This window comes from Rhinolophus sinicus, chromosome 14, assembly GCF_057876585.1.
Source record: "Rhinolophus sinicus isolate RSI-liver-muscle chromosome 14, RSI-T2T, whole genome shotgun sequence".
In the NCBI taxonomy this organism is placed as follows: Eukaryota; Metazoa; Chordata; class Mammalia; order Chiroptera; family Rhinolophidae; genus Rhinolophus; species Rhinolophus sinicus.
The window spans coordinates 151,024,234-151,040,923 of record NC_142514.1 but is presented as its reverse complement, the minus strand read 5'-3'; the positions used below and the strand labels follow the sequence as shown (position 1 = coordinate 151,040,923).

Below are 16,690 nucleotides of genomic sequence, written 5' to 3'. Positions count from 1 at the left end.
TGCAGTTTCTACCCCAATATAAATATCCCCATACAATTGGACATTTTAAACATAAAAATAATTGGTCAAAGAAGAAATTATAACAGAAATTAGAAAACAAACCTGAATAATTATGAAAATACACATATAAAAATCATATAGTATACAGATAAATAGAATTAAGAGCAAAAATTACAGTTTTAAATGAGAAAATCTGAAAATTAGAAAAATGTCTAACTTCTAACAACATAAGAAATGTTAAAAAGAAGAGGAGAATAATTCCAAAGAAAATAGCAGAAGAAAAATATCAACACAGTAGCAAACATTAAGCAAAGCACAATAAAAGCACAAAACAAAATGTAAACATAAACGAAATAATCAATAAAGTAAAAGTTAGTTTTTGAAAACACAAATAAAACAGACAAGCTTCTGGTAAGATCAGAAAAATAAAAGAAAGGAAACATAAATAATCAATATTAGCAATAAGAGGGAGTTTATTACTACAGAAGCAGCAGAGATAAAAGATTGCAATTGCACTGAAATCATAAATAAACTAGATAAATTCCTAGAAAAAGACAATTTGCCAGAATTGACTCAAGAAGAAATAGATCTATAACCAGTAAATAAATTAATCAATACTTTAAAAATCTTCCCATGAGGAAAATACCATGCAGAGATTCACAGGTGAATTTCTATCATTCAAAGGAAAGATAAACTTACCCAAACTCTTCCAAAGAATAAGAGAAAACCACTTCAATTCATTTTTGAGACTGACATAATTTTGATACTGAAACTAAACTGGAACACAAGAAAGGAAATGTATAGGCCACTCTCACACTAAACAAAATGTTAGTAAACAGAATCCAGCTTTAAATGAAAAAGATAATACATCATACATTGGGTTTAGCCTCAAAATACATGACTGTTTTAACATTAGATAACAGATTAATGAAACTCACCGCATTAATAGGCAAAAGAAGAAAAAACTTATGATCATCTCAATAGATGAAAAAAAATAATTTTACAAAATTCAACAGCCATTCATAACAAAACCTTTTAGCAAACTATAAATACAAGAGACCTTCCTTAAACTGACTAAATAGCATTTCCAAAAAAAAAAAAAAAAAAACCAGAAAGGACATACATAATGATGACATGTTGAAAGCATTTCCTGTGAGATCAGAAATAAAATTAAAATGCCTAGCTCCCACCAACTTCTATTCATTATTGTGTTATAGATCTTATCTAGTGTAGAAGGAAAGACAATGTATAAGAGTGGAAAGAAACAAAACTGTCATTATTTGCAGTTGATGTGACAGTCCACAGGGCTGCCACATCTGCCTATGCAGAGCAGCGCACAGCCCAGGAAGTGTGTGGAGGCTGAAATGGGCCTCAGCTGTGCCCACCCAGCCCCACGCCCTCCACAGGGCTGAGTCCAGCAGACACAGACCTGCAGCCCACTTGGTAAGCAGGTAAGCCAAGTCTCCATGGGTCTCCGTCTCCCCGCAAATGGCTTCTTTCCCTAATTCTTATAAAAATGTAGCATGAACTAGCAAGTCACCCTCACTGTCAATGTAAAAAACCCAAAAGTATTTACAAATAAATTATTGTAATTCATAAAAGGGCTTAGAGAGTTGGCTAGGAATGAATATACAAAAGTCAAGTACTGTACAATCCTAGATACCAGAACAAAAATATAAAGTGAAATTTAGAAAGAAGACATTCACAAGAGCAGTGACAATATATTAGGTATATAAAAATGAATCTTAAAATGCACAAGTCCTTTATTGAGAAAATTATGAAATATTATGAAAAGATATTTCAAAAGGCCAAAATAAATGAAGAGGTATTTCATTTATTTAGAAAGGAAAATGTCAATTCACACAAAGTGATCTATAGATTCAATGCAATCCCAATCAAATCCCCGTGAGATTTTTTCCCTAGACTTTGATGAGATGAATCTGAAATGTACGACCAAGAATATTTCTGAAAAAGAAAAAGAAATGAGGGGGCCTTTTCTGCTAGATAATAAGTCTTATTTTCAAATAGTAAATACAGTATGATAGTGACGCTGGAATAAACTTAGAGAATTGAACAGCGAGCTCCAAAATAGACCAAAGGAAATGGGGATACTTGATTAAAGACAGGGGTGGGGAAACTGAGGGAGACAGAGACAGAGCACACACACACACCTCAAACCAGAAGCAGAAAGTGCATTGGGTGAAGGGGGAGGTGATGCCCACTGTTGTCCCTGCTTCGTATATGAGGGGAAAGCTCCTTCTTGCCCACATGTTCCTGCCCCTCAGGCTCCCTGTTGCCCCAAAGCAAAGATCTAGTTGGTCTGAGCTAGAGAGAAACAGCAGAGAGGTGCTCTAAGAGTTCCCTTCTGCAGACAGAGAAGTCCAGCCCATCTCCAGGATAAGAAGATGAAAAGTCTCTGAAAATGAGAAAGGGAAGGTTAACTAAAAAGATCTAGTATATCATCCTTTTAATGTGCTGCTTTGAATTCAGTTTGAATGATCAAGTGAAACTTGTCCCTTGGATGCAAAGATGGTTCGTATGCAAAGTAGAGATAATACATCTTTGAGGACCGGACACAGTTGTTATAAAGACTGAAATATAATAATGGAGATGACGCTGCTTCGTATTCCTATATGAGGTCATAAAAATAAGAGGGATTTTTGTTAGGCAACGTGGTCTGTGGAAATAAGAATCTCAAAAAAAAAACAAAAAAAAACAAAAACAAAGAAATGAATCTATAAAGGTAGAATTTCAATCAAAGTGAAAAATGAGCCCTAGCGAAGATAGAAATCTGGAAGTTAAGGTCTTAACCAAAATTCCTGTTGGCATAATGTAAGCAAGAAACCCGGAATGTTATAGGAGCCCAGGTCCTCACGAATTGTCTTTTCCAAACCTGTAGTTTATGACAAAGGAAACTGAAGCCCCGAGAGGGCAAATGACTTGCCCAAGTCACAGAGCAAATGTGTGGCTAAACCCAGACTAGAACCCAAGTTCTTTCTTTGCTCTCGCTCAGGTTCTGTCCAAAACCTGGCCTAGTCCATAATGCTACTTTGGAAAACACCACTGCCTTCCCCAGGGCATTCACTGAGGGATGCTGACTTGGGGGCACTTATTTTCCTGTCTATATATTCAGTTTGCTTTGCTCACTCTCCTCCATGTGGAAATCCCTCTGCCAAGTCCAACGCACAAGACAAACAGAACGTGTTGATGAAGAGCTTAAGAACCAATTACCCATCCAGCCCTGATGCAGACCCAGGGGGCCTGAGCTGGCAGGAGTTGCAAATCCCTCTGACTGTTCAGGAAACTGTCTCCAGCTCAGCCCTCCCCACTAGGATCCTGACTGCGGGGATGGAGGGGATGGAGTCGTGTCAAAGGACAATTCCATCTGAAATCCTGCTGTTAAGTCATAGACCATTGCAAACTGTGTGGGAAGAGAACAGGACTTATCCTTAAAGAAACAGCCGTCAGCTCCTTGGAACAGCAGGGGAGTAAATAAGGGGGTTTTGTAAAGTGCCTGAGGGCCCAGGCAAAGGTCTGACCAGGCACTAGACTTAAACCCTAATACGCATGCCAGGTGCCCAGTGGAGGCTGTGAAACACCCTGTGGGCTGCTGCTCTTCTCTCTCGAGCTGGGCAACGACTAGCTTGCAGTGGCCTCAGGCAGAGGACACGCCAGCCCCTCAGCCACACCCTTGTCCTCTCCCTCTCAGCAGGCCCCTTCCTGGCAGCATTCCCCTTCACTCACTCACATTCATGGCCCCTACTAAGCCTTTGCCAAGGTCTGTGAGTATAATTGAGATAGAAATAGTCACAGGCCAGGCCATGGAAGTGCACGAGGGATCAGAGCCAGCTCTACCCCCATCCACAAGCAGCTCTGTCTGCTCCACCTCGGTCCCCTCGGAGACCAATCTAACATCAGCCTTGGTCTGGGTCAAGAGGGCGTCTGCTCTGCATCAGACCCCAGCTAGATGATAGAGAAGTAGATGAATAAAACAATGTTTTTCTTAGAACATCCTCTGCCATTGAAAGAGATACATAAATGCATAATTAAATAAAACATATTATAGTAATTCCTCCAGCATGAGTGCAAATGAGGGGCTTGACCTTTCTCTGCCACAAGTGCTCTCTATGGGCTTGGACAATTTATGCCCTTTTCCGGGCTTCCAATCTCCCCTCCGTAAGAGGAGACGCTGGATTAGATGAGCTCCTACTCTGAACCTAATGTTCCTACAATCCAATGACCCCCTCCCCAGAAGCTTCTAAAACAGTCATTCATGGCCACAGGCCAGCTCTGACTCTTTTTCTGCTCTGCCCAGTACCCAGGCTGCTCTGTGTTCTTTGCTCAAAGACGGCTTCGAGTTACAGAAGACATCTGGGACTTGTTGCAGTGACAGCCTTTCATGTCACCTGCTGCTTGAGTTAGCTATTAGCGCTCCCACATCATTGCATCCCTGCCCACTGTTCATCTGGGGGCGACCCCAATAGTTGCCCCAACCTCAGGGCTGATGTTGGCCGTAAGGCTGAGGAGCTTACACAGGCAATTGTCTTCTTGCTGGCCTCCCAACCCCCAGCCTAGCCCTCCTAATGTTAATGTTAGTTTCTGCCTCTTAAAACACAGCTTTCATTGTAACATGTTGAAAATCAATTATGTCTCCCAGTGTCTCTCAACACAGGTCTGACGTCCTTAGCCCGGCGCTCCTCACTCTTTAGACCCAGTTTCCAGCCCACCCCACCTCTTTTGGCATTAGCAATCTGTACTGCCAAATATGTCCCTTTGGTTCAAGCTTCAAGACAAGTTCCCTGCTCTTCTTCAGGACTGACTTGCTGTCCCCACCCATCAAGATTCATCTTAAATGTGGCCCCTTCTTGCACGTTTACTCTGACCCCCAGACCACAGGGCAGCTGGAATCCTGAGGTGCTGACACCATTCATCTTGGGCTTGCCAGGGTCTGCTGGGTTTTATAACTGACTGGTGATCCCCTGTGAGTGCATCTCGTCTACCCTGCTAGGGCCAAAGTCCCAGAAGAATGTGCCCCTAGCAACCGGCATCTGGCATAACGCTCTACATGTAGCAGATAAAGACTTGTTGCAAAACATTGATAATAACTGGACAGATTACTGAAGGACAGAAGAATGGATGAATAATGATAAAGGGCATCCTCCATGGGCAGTGTTGTACACACATAGGTAGAATAAAAAGTGAAATGGATGGATAAATGAATAAATAAGTGAACCTGGGTCCATCACTACCACCTCTCACCTACATGACTATAATAGGTTCCTCACTTATCTTTCTCCCCTTCCCCTCAACAATCTATTATCTTCATAGCCGCCAGAGCATTTTGTCCATGAAAATAAGCTTTATCACATCCAGTAATAAATACATACAAAGATGCAAACAGTTTTAGTCATTTTCTTCCAGATAGTTGGATCAACTTACAGGAAAGGCAGAAATGAAATCTATATACAGGCTTAGGAAAACTTTCAGGAGTCCTTTTAGGTTAAGTTTGGTAAGTTGCTCTTTCTTCTGTATTTATAAATTGTGCATTTTTTTAAATTAACTTCCAAGCACTAATAGTTATGCAAATGCTTAAGCAAAAAAGAAACTACATTAAGTAGAACCTTCCAGTTTCCACTCACATTACTCAAATTAAAATCCAAATTCTCCCAATAGCCTATAAGAGCCCTCATGATCTGGTCCCCATTACTGCATTGACCTCAACTCCTTGGACTCTCATTGCATTGCAGCCATATTGACCCTCATACTCTTCCTCAAACCTCCTCAAAGCTTTTGCCTTTATTCCCCTATTTGACTGCTCTTCCCCCAAATATCCACATAGCCTGTCCTTTCACTTCCTCCTGACTTCTGTTTAAATACCTCTATATCAAAGAGAACCTCCTGACCTGGTATAAACCTTCTCCCACTCTTGGAACTCCCTTACCATTCTTTATATTTCTCCATAGCACTCAGTACCATACTGTTGATCAATGTATTTACTGGCTGTCTTCCCATACCAGAAAGCAAATTCTACAAGGGTGCATGTTTTGCTCACTGTTGTATCTGCAGTGCCTAGGACAATGCGTGGTGCAGAGTAGGTGCTAAGTAGATAGTGGATGGATGTATGAGGGAGGGAGGGACCAAGTGGATGAGCCTGTAACTTAGATCCTTAGCACCTTCGGGCATTTCTCCAAGATGCTCTTATCTGATGTGTCTGCCATTGTCCCTTGTCTGCTCAGTTCCAGCCCTGTCCCATGCTGTGGCAGATGGACAGCACACATGCTGGGGGGCATTATGTAAATGACAAACCTTCTGGAGGAGTGGGGTCAGGATTAGTCTGCCGCCTGGTTTCTAAATGCCACATTTTTAAACTCTACTCTTCCTGCCCTACCCCCAGCCTCTCTGCAAATTCCACAGGATTAAAAATGCAATCCTGGTAGAAAACGAGGAAAATGAAAACATCCTCTTTTCCATAGTAGGGCTCATAGAGAGCTGTGTTTCTTTTTCCCCTTCAGGCCTCAGCCACAAGCACCTCTGCAGAGCCTAGTGACCACCTTCTATCTATCTGATCAAGAAGCCTAATTCCTAAGCTCTCATCACCACGGAAAGAGGGAATGGGATGCTAGAAAGGCAGAAGGTGAGATAAGAGGAGTAATCAGTATGGCAGAGCCTGATCTCCCTGTCCTCCTGCTAACACCCTGCCATCACACAAGGCCCAGCACTCAACCAGCACAGCGACACCTCCCCACCCCATAGTCTCTTCACCTGGGCTTCTGGGCTGTGAGGACCATATGAAAGAAGGATGAAGGAAAGATACCTTGAGTCCTGCTATATGTCCACTGTAAATTCCTGTTTGTAGATGTGCAGGTGGGTGTTAGATGGATGGGTGATAAGTGACTGAGTGAAAGCAAAATAGATAGTTGAATGAGTGAGTGAGGAATGCAAGAGTGAGTGAGCCCGAGTGACAGAATGGACTTTCTGTCCAGTGCTCATAGCATCTTTGCAAGGATGGCTTTCTGAGCTCAGTAAGGTTTTCTCTCTGAATTCTCTTTTAGGCCTTCATCTAGTGATGAAGGTTGGGTGGGGTGGAGGAGAGGTGGGAAGGTGGTTTGAAACTCCTGAGCGATATGAATCATGTAAGTAACTCTCAAGATCCAAAGAGCCTTCATAAGGGTTTGTAAAGACCCTTCATACAAGCAGTGAAGGAGCCAAGGCAGGACCACCTGAAGGCCCCTGTGATCTCCTGTATCCACGAACCAGACAGGGCAGTAAATAAAGAAGCCACAGCTCAGGGATGCCATGTAACTTTGCTATTTCCTCCAGGGAGCTACTTAGAATCACCCAGGAATTAGATGTCACCTATCACTAGTTCCCCCAAAGCTCCTGAATGACCATCTAATTTGTTTGCCTAGAAGATGATAAAATCCTTGGGGACATGTAGCCTACAGGCAAGTCAAATGCAGCGTTTCCTAAAATGAATTATTATCTTCCTCTCCAAATCTACTACTTCTTTAAAATTTTTATTCTACTGAAAGTTACCACCATCTATCTTGTTGCTTAGCTGATAAAACTTCATTCATTCATTCATTCATTCATCCTGGAAGTATTTGTGGCATGTATTGGTAATATGCTACCTGCTAGGATAAAGTAATGAGCAAAACCAGATATGGTCCCAGCCCTCCTGGAGTTCATCATCAAATAGGAAAAATAAGAACTAATTATCACATAATAATTATGAATAAATGTAAAATTGCAGCTATGCTAAAACTTTGAAGGAGGTATGTGGTGTATTAAAGCCTTCTAAAACACGATCTGACCTAATCATGGAGGTTATGGATGTGACAGTTGAGCTTTGAACTGAGAGATAAATAGGAATTCTATAGGTGAAGACATGGAGGAAGAGTGCTGCAGGCAAAGAGACAGCAGATGCAAGAGCCTGGCGCAGGAGGGAGCCTGACAAGCCCGAGGGACCGAGACAGGGCTAATGTGAAAGAAGAGAGAGCCAGGGGAGAGCTAGGCTGGGGAAGTAGGAGATGGCAGCAGGGCTCAAACAAGACCTTGCAGGACTTATTAAAAAGTTGGTCTTTATCTTAAGGTCAGTAAGAAGCAACTGAAGTATTTTTAAGGCGAGAAATCACATGATCAATTAGGTGGTGTTTTGAAATGCACGCTGGCAGTTCTGTGGAGAACAGATTGGAGGGAGACAGTATGGATACAGATGGACCAGTTAGGAGGCTCCTGTGGTACCCCAGGAAGACGCAAATGGTGCCTTGAACTAGAGTGATGTTGGTGGAGATGGTGGAGAATTTGAGAGAGATTTACAAGAGAATATCAACCAGACTTAGTGATGGATTGGACATGGGCTTTGAGCAAGAGAGGTGTTGAGGATGGTTGTCAGCTCTCTCTCACTTGTGTAACTGCATAGATGAAGGAGCCAGTCAGTGAAAAATAAAACACCTAAAAGGGCCACATATGAATAGGACAGTGCCAAGGAAGAATGCAGAAATTCTGATTTGGACATGCTGAGTTTGAGAGCCCTTTGAGAGTCCTTTTGACTCCATTGTCTCCCAGATTTTCTGCATTCAGTCACCTGATTCTACCTCCTCTCCATCCTGTCTTAATTCAGGTCCTTGTAATTATATCTTGGATAATTAAAACAATCTCCAGGCTCTCTCTCCTTCCAATCCATCCATTCTACACTGTAGATCTTTCTAAATATTGCCTCTTCAAAAAGGCCCTCCTTGACCACCCAATCTAAAGTACCCCAACCCTATTACTCTCTATTTCCCAGTCACTTGGGGTTTGTATTTTATAAAAACATATAATAATTTGTTACATTTTATTCTAGAAATAAATACGAATATAGACATAAAGTCCAGCTTTGTTTACTAAGAGGGCATATAAGCAATGACACACCAAAAGCAAGGAGCACATGTAGCCCAGATCTCAGTTTCTAAGTACCATTCTCCACTAAGAGGATCCAGGGCTCCTTGGAGAAATGGCTAATTCCAGGTCTGGAGCAAGAAAAGAATGAAGTGAGATTGGAACATCTTGCTACAGCAGAGCGTAAGCAAATGCCCAGAGTATCATGGAGACAAGTCAGAAAAAACAGGAGTCAGTTTACAAATCTGGACCAATTTGAACATTAAAATAAAATGTACTAATTGATTATAACCCATTGAATAAACTAAGAATCCATGAGTTCATAATGGAAAAGGGAAGGGAAAGGAAGGAGGGAAGAAGGCCAAAAGAGAGAGAAAAAAGAAAGAAAAGATCTTTCTTACAGTAGAATGCCAGCTAATAAATATAGAAGAAATGATGGATTTAAAGTATCAATGATGATAAAATTAATGAGTGAAAGTTTGATGAGGAACTTTATATAAGGTATCATTCCACAAATTACTTATTAATTAGAAAGGGAAAAATAGCAACTTCACAGTGGAGAAACTGGTGAACATCACCTTCAGCAAGTGAGGAAGACGTCTGTCACCCACACGGGGACAATTCCCACATCCTGTGCTTGCTGATGTGATAGCCTCCCTTCAGTGGTATTTCTGCTCAAAAGGCACAGCTTGAATCTAATCACGCAGAACCATCAGATAAATCCAAATTGTGGGATTCTAAACATAATACCTGGCCGGTACTATTCAAAAACATAAAGGTCATGAAACCTAAAGCAGAGGAATTGCTCTGGATTAAAGGACTGAAGAGACATGACAACTAAATGCAATATGTAGATTGGGTCCTGAATGGGGTGAGGGAGACGGGAGCTATAAAGACATTACTGGGCAGAATTGTACTGTGGTAAGAATATCCACTTTTAAGGAAGTATACATTGCAGTGTTTAGGGGTGAAGAGGCATTACATCACTAACTTACTCTTAAATTGATCAGAAATGTGACTGTTTTATATGAATTTATATATACAAACATAATAAAACAGTAACTATAACAATAAATGAACAATAAAATATAAATTATACAGACAATTAAAATATACGTAATAAAAACAATGTATTTTTATATTATTGGAGAAAAAAAATCAATGAATGCAATGAAGTAAATGAGTGTCTTATAAACAATTAAGGAATATGGATAAAGAGGGATTTTTTTTTTTTACCAGTCGTGAATTTTCATTAATTTGATTTGATATCAAAATTAAAAGTGACATAAAAATTGTTTGTTTTCCTGTTTGTTGAATGAATGAGTCCACATCTAACCATGTGACCCTCTCCTGCTTAAAATACCTCAGTGCCTGCCCAGAACTATCACGATAAAAGTCCAAACACGTCAGCACAGCCTTCAAGGCCTGACATCCACCAATAGCTCTTTGTCATGTCCCCCATCTCGTCGTTTCTCATCACTACTGACCACTCACACTACACGCTCCAGTCAGACTAACTGCTCAAGGTCCCTCAAGCGTACCACGGTAGGCAACGCTTCTGTGCCTTAGCAGCACGTACAGCTCTCTCAACCTACAATGACCTTCTTTTATCCTCCTGGAAACTTCCTGCTATCTTTCAAGATCCAGACCAAGAATTTTCGCTCCTTGGAAGGCCTCTCTGATCGTCTCGATTGGAGATGACACTTCCTCTTCTGATGCACCAATACATGCAGTACCTGCCATAATCCAGCCCCTCAGACAGGCCTGTCACTCTTTGTTTACAAGCCTGCCTTCCACATGATCTGATTTCTGCTTGAGGACAGGGATGTTCCTTACTCGCCTGTATGCCTGTGCTTTGCAGGGGGCCTGGCATATCACAGGACCTCAATTAATATTGGTGGCATGAATAATTGAATAATAGTCTCTGAACTTTCTACATCTTCCAAGAGAGCCCCTGACTTGAGTCTTTTTCATTCTCCTCAAAAAGTACAGAAGAGTGAGGGAAATTAGTTCTTCCCTTATTTTACGCACAAGGAAAGTGAGGCCCAGAGAGGGTAAGATAACCATGTACCCCGAGGCTGAGCTAGAACTGGAATCCAGACCTTTTGCCAATCAGCCCAGAAGGTAGATAGGACAAGAAGGAAGGATATGCCACTTGTGGTTGGCCTATTGTATGCCAGACACTACACTTCGAATAAACGTGCTGGTTCTATCATCACCATTGCATTATAAGGAACCCCATTTTGCAGACAAGGAAACTGAGGTTCCAAGTCAGATCTGACTGCAAAGCCCATGTTCTTTTCTCCGTCCATTGCCATATGTAGGCCAGTTCTGATCCTCCATGAGAAGGCCTGAGTCAATTATCGTGTCCCTCATCGGTGTCTTTTAAACCAGTACCACACACAGGCCCACAACGCAGCCCACACCCCTAGACCACAGGCTTCATTTCATATGGTTTCCAAACCCAGGATATTTGGGTTGTAAGACAAAACCTCCATGTCTCCAGCAGAAAGAGAACACTATACACAATTACCCAGCCAAATTGCTGACTCTTACAGACACTGCATCAACGCCAAATGGGGTCTGGCCTGCCCAGAGACTTCCTCAGAGGATCCAGGACTCCCCCAGGGCTTGGCACTGAGGGGACCCTAGAGCTGAAGGAGGGGAGACCAGGCTGGCTGGATCACAGAATCTGGATGAAGGCTCCATTCCCAGGACAGACATTGTTCCAGGGGAGAAGTGAAGCCACAGAAGCCCAGTGCTACCCACCCCAAGGGGGCAGGGGGGATCCCTACCTGGCCTAAGAGGCCTTCCCCACCCCACCCCTGCTTCCCACAGAGCAGCAGTCTCTGCCTCAGGCTAGAAAGGCCAATGATGCTGATAACGCTCAGGTCCTGGGGCCAGAGAAGCCAGGCTCTTAGCCCTAACCCAGTAGGCCAGGTCCTGGGGTCAGAGAAGCTGGGCTCCTAGCCCTTACCCAGGAGGCACAAAGTGGTGAATTCTCCTGTTTTCAAGGCCTTTGAACTGGGGAATTGATCAGTGGACATTTACGACAGACTCTGGCATCAGACCTGGGAGGGAATCGTTGCTGGCTCTGACCTCGAGCAAATCATTCAACCTTGTGTGCTTCAGGTTCTCTGTCTTTAAAAGCAGTACCTGACTCGCAGGGTTGTTCCAGAGGTTTCATGAAACAAAGGGTGCAAAGAACCTAACAAAAAGATTGGCCATAACAGATACCAAATAAATGTGAGTAACTGTGAGTAAGCCTTGCCCCACAGAAGTTCTGACAGTCCTACCCAATATGTTCTCGTTGGATTTTAAACTTGTTTTTACTTGGTTGAACTTCAAGTCCAAGGAACAACCAGAATCCTCAGCAGAGATGTGATCAAGTCTTAGTTTTACCTTTTTTGAGATCATATTCACCTGGGAAAGAACAAAGCCCTCACCTGCACCAACCCACCAGCACATCACTCAATGCCAGGCTTTTCCTGGGGCCTCAGGCCCATGAATCCTCCTTCTCACTTTGTAACCAAACACACTGGAAGGACTGATCTTGGTCATGGGCAACAGCCAGCAGCATGGGGTGACCTACTGCATACTGAGGAGCAGGATCATAACACCATGCCACCATCAGAGTCCTTCTAAGTACTCTTTAGAGCCAAGCATTGGCCCCCACTGCTCCCCTTTCCAAACAGGACTAGCCTTGGGCAGGGTAAGGCCGTCTTGGAGTGAATTAGAAGTTTCACCAACTGTGCAGTGTGGCTAGAGTCCTGCCCTACATTCAGATGCCCCTGGTAGCCCACATCTCTTGCAGGTAAGAGGAGACAAAGGACTCACTTGGCAGACTTGAGACCCCCTCATCAGGAAGGAGAAAGGAGAGGACTAGCCTATGGCCTTTCTGATCTGGGCATGGGGCAAACAAGCCCCCTCGTGTGTTCCTCCACATTCCAAAGCCCCCACTTCCTGTCCTAAGCTTCTGCTCCAGAAGGGCCATCCCTGATCAGAGACCACGTGGTCCAGGCTGGCGGAGGCAGAGCTAAAGTCCAAAAGACACAGACCTCCCAGCAGAGCCCTGGGCCTAGGCGGGGTCACATGCGGAAGGGGTGGCCATGGGGCAAGGGCCAGGCTTAAGGCAAGGGTCAAACTCCTTCAGACACCCAGACACTCACGCTTTTGAGAGAGGGAAGAGTTGGCAGCTGAAGAACTCAGAGCAGGGGGCATTTATCAATGGCCTGATTCATTCTCAACAATCCCCATTGTCTCAGCCAGCACAGAGATGGGCATTATCTCCCAGAGCCGCTAGAAAGAAAAGCCCAAGACATGGTCACAAATCAGAGTCCAAAGATACAGATGCCAAAATTGAGACATATAGTTTGAAAACCAGATAAAATATTTGAAATTGGAGATGTCCCCCAAAAAATCCATGCAATATAGTTCTCATCCTCAGAGACCAATAGAATGCTCAATTGTTGGTTGCTCATTCACTTATTCTGATCTCTTTCTACAAAAGATGTGGGAGTTTACAGTTATAGATGTGTACACTATAAAGCTGTTAAAGCAGAAATCAAAAAAGTCAAAGTCAGCGTTCTAATTAACATAGTTACTAGAATGGAGTAATATGATAGACTGAGAGCTTCCTAGCAGCCAGAGTAAAAAGGGAAACACAAAGATTATGTAAAATGCTCAGGAGTCACACAGACTTATAGAAATCCCTTGAGCACTCTAAGCCACAATTTCCTTGTCAGAAACAAAAAAATGTGCTGGGGCGGGGGCTATTAACATAACAAAGTTGTGAAAAGTAAATGAAAAAAAGCATATATTAAAGATTCAATAAATGGTGATTATTCTTTTATCATTCTTCTGTTGTCTGATTTCTCTTCTTTAAACTGGAACTATGTTAACTTAGTGGGGCTGCCCTTGATGCTCTATGATTCTTCATTGTTGCTGTGAAATTCTTATTGGCAAGTATATACATTTGATTAATTTAAAAAAAATGGGACTGAGTAATCATGACTCCTCCAGTTTTCCAGAGCCTTTCTTGAATCCTAAGGTGGCTGGGTGTCCCCACAAAAGAGAAGATTACAGAAGGCATGCAGATTTCCTTCCCCTGCCACCTTTGCTCTGCAAGAAGGCTGCCAGGGTGACCACTGCCTGTTCTTATTTAACTGTCCCCAAGAATAAGGCCGGGGACTAGGCCAGGGGAAGGTAGATCCCGGCCCCCACCCCCTCAGAAAATGGCTAAAGCCCATCTGCTCCGCTGCATTAGGGAGGTGGTGGGGTGGCAGCTCAGGCACCCCTCAGACCAAACCATAAACACCGAGGAAGAATAAGTATCTTCCTAACTTCCCAACTGAAGGAGCACATTGAGTCTGGGCACCTTATTAAAGCCTGTCCAGAGGAGAATAACCAGGATGGGAGAGATTTAGAAGTAATAATAATAATAATAACAACCACCACCAGCTGATATTTTGGGGCACCTACTCTTCCAAGCACTATTTAGAGTGTCCCTAGTAGTCCCCAGGGGAAGGGAGTCAGGGACAACAACATTCTGTCAAGAAAAGAGGTAACCACTGGGAGAGGGTAGAGGAGCAAGCAAAGGCCATCTCTTCCAGCTTTGCCTACAGATGGGAGACTCAAAATAGGATTGATTAAAACCAAAGAAGAGAAGGAATCGGCCCAGTACAACTCACTGCTCCTCCCTGTCACACGACTGTGAGGGCCCGCTCACAGAAGGCCCGCTGCTTTTCTGCTGCAGAGGAAATCCAGAGCATAAGCTAGAGGCTTGGGCAAATCACAGGTGTGAGCTCTGCCTCAGCCTGGCCTTTTCACTTGCAAGAGGCATAAGATGCCTCTAAGGCCCAGACACTAAGGCCGCAGGGTCCATGAGCCTCTGTTTCAGATCAAATGGGACACCTCGAAGGCACTGTATCACCCTCTACCCTGACCCCTCAGCCAAAACCTCTGATGCAAGATATTCCCTACCAAAGACAGTTTTGGACACTTTATCCAAGGTGCCATATGTGGGCTAAAGGGGACCTAAAATGGGGGCTGGAGGCTGAGAGTGGGTCAAGCCAGGTATGCGTGTTTGCGCATATGCATATTTTATACATGTAGGTGCCTGTTGCATACATGTCATTGTCCACAGGTGTGCATGTTGAAAAGTATGTGAGGAAATGCATTCGAGACTGGCTTGTGTGGGCAAGAATATGTATACACATGAGCAGCTGTGAATGTGTGGGTATGGGTGCCCTGTGAGTGTCTGTGGGTGTGTGGTCTGCTCGTCCTTCTCATGGTCCTCCTGCCTCTTCTGATGTGACAGCGAGGTCCCCCCAAACTGTCTCCCCACCCTGGCCAGCCAGCTGGAGTCACTCAGAGCCCCGTTCACTCCAGCGTTAGGCAAAGGTTCAGAGCTCCTGCCCTGTTTACAGTCCTGAGAAACCAAAGTCGCATGACCTACAGAGAAGACACCCCAGCTGGGGACAAGTCAGGTCACCCTCAAAGTCTGAGTTCAGATAACACTCCTTATGCCCCAGTTTCTGCCCTCATCGGCTCACTCACACGCATCTATCCATCTACACATGCACTCAGCCCACATGGAGCCTTCCTACTCCACACGAGTGTACTTACAAGGGACAAGACAAGGTCCACACAGAGCTGTCCAGGCCACAAAGACACACATGCCGTCTATAGGAACACTCCACGCCTACCTACACCTTAGTCCCTACACACATTGACACATTCCCCTACCCTCACTCACACCCTTTGACACATGCTAGAAAGTTCCACATGCTAATACATTGGCCCTGGCATTCACACTGACACACTTACATCTCCTATCCAAATCGCCCCAAACATGCTCTATTCCCCGGCAGGCTGGCAAGTCCAGCACCGGCCCCTGAATCCAGCCAGCAGAGTCTACTTACTCTGAGGAAGCGGGTGGGCTAGAGGGTGGCAGGCTAGAGAGGTGGCAGGCAGCGGCCAGAGGTGGCAGGGCGCAGCTGGGGCTCCAGAGGCCGTGCGCAAGTGGCTGAACTTGGGACGGCCCAGCCCGAGGGTCCGCCTGCTGCCCCGTGCCCCCGCCCCGCTCTGCCCCCGCCCGCCCGCTCCCGGGCCGCTGCAGGACCTTCAACAACAGCGCGCTCCCTGCCAAGCCTCTGTCCCGCGTCAGCCTCTGCTGCCTGGAGTCTCAGCCCCGCCGAGAAGCTATTTTGGTGCCCCCCGGCAGTGGAAACGTCGCACTCTGTAGGGAGTACTGGAATGGGGACGCGGTCAAGTCTAATTAGAGACCTGCCTCACCCCTGGCTGGGCGCGAGTCACCGCGGGTAAGCACCCGGGAGTCTCAGAGCAGTCCCAGCGGGATGCCCACATGCGCCCCGCATGCCAACATCTGGAGAGGAGAAGGGAATGCGCTGTGATCGTTTCCCTTGGAGCTGAAACAAAACAAGGAGGGGTTTGGGTGCGGTTCACATGTTCAGTGGAGAGAGCCGCCAAACTTTGAGCAGCCCCCAAATGCCTGGAATGCGACTTGGTTTATTCACCACAGGTGCTTCCCTTTGGAACCTAAGTCCCCAAATAAGTTCACAGACCTCCACATCACAGACCTGTCAAAAATGGCAGAGTGTGGTAGCTGAGAGTCACCTCCAAACTAGGGGCACATCAAACTTCCCCTTTGGGGAAGTTTGTGTCAGATGGCAAAGGCTAGAGCAGAAGCCTAAGTTCTACCCAAAAGCTCAGGAATGGTCCGTACATTTTTGAACTGGAAGGAAGCTTCAAGATCATTCCATCAAACTCCCTCCTCCCTGCCATGAAT

The 16,690-nt window shown here is 44.6% G+C and overlaps 1 protein-coding gene across 3 annotated transcripts in view; it reads right to left on the bottom strand.

Annotated features, from left to right (window-relative positions):
• INSC (INSC spindle orientation adaptor protein) overlaps nt 1–15,958 on the bottom strand; it is a 116,121-nt gene extending 100,163 nt beyond the window's left edge. The window contains exon 1 of one of the 3 annotated variants that reach the window (XM_088791652.1): nt 15,804–15,958. The gene's annotated coding sequence lies outside the window, so the exon portion shown is untranslated. Of the gene's footprint in view, nt 1–938; nt 1,077–13,049; nt 13,173–15,803 lie in introns of those variants that run through there. The other 2 variants (XM_088791654.1, XM_088791653.1) reach the window with 2 other exon arrangements.
• Between the last annotated feature and the right edge of the window lie 732 nt (nt 15,959–16,690).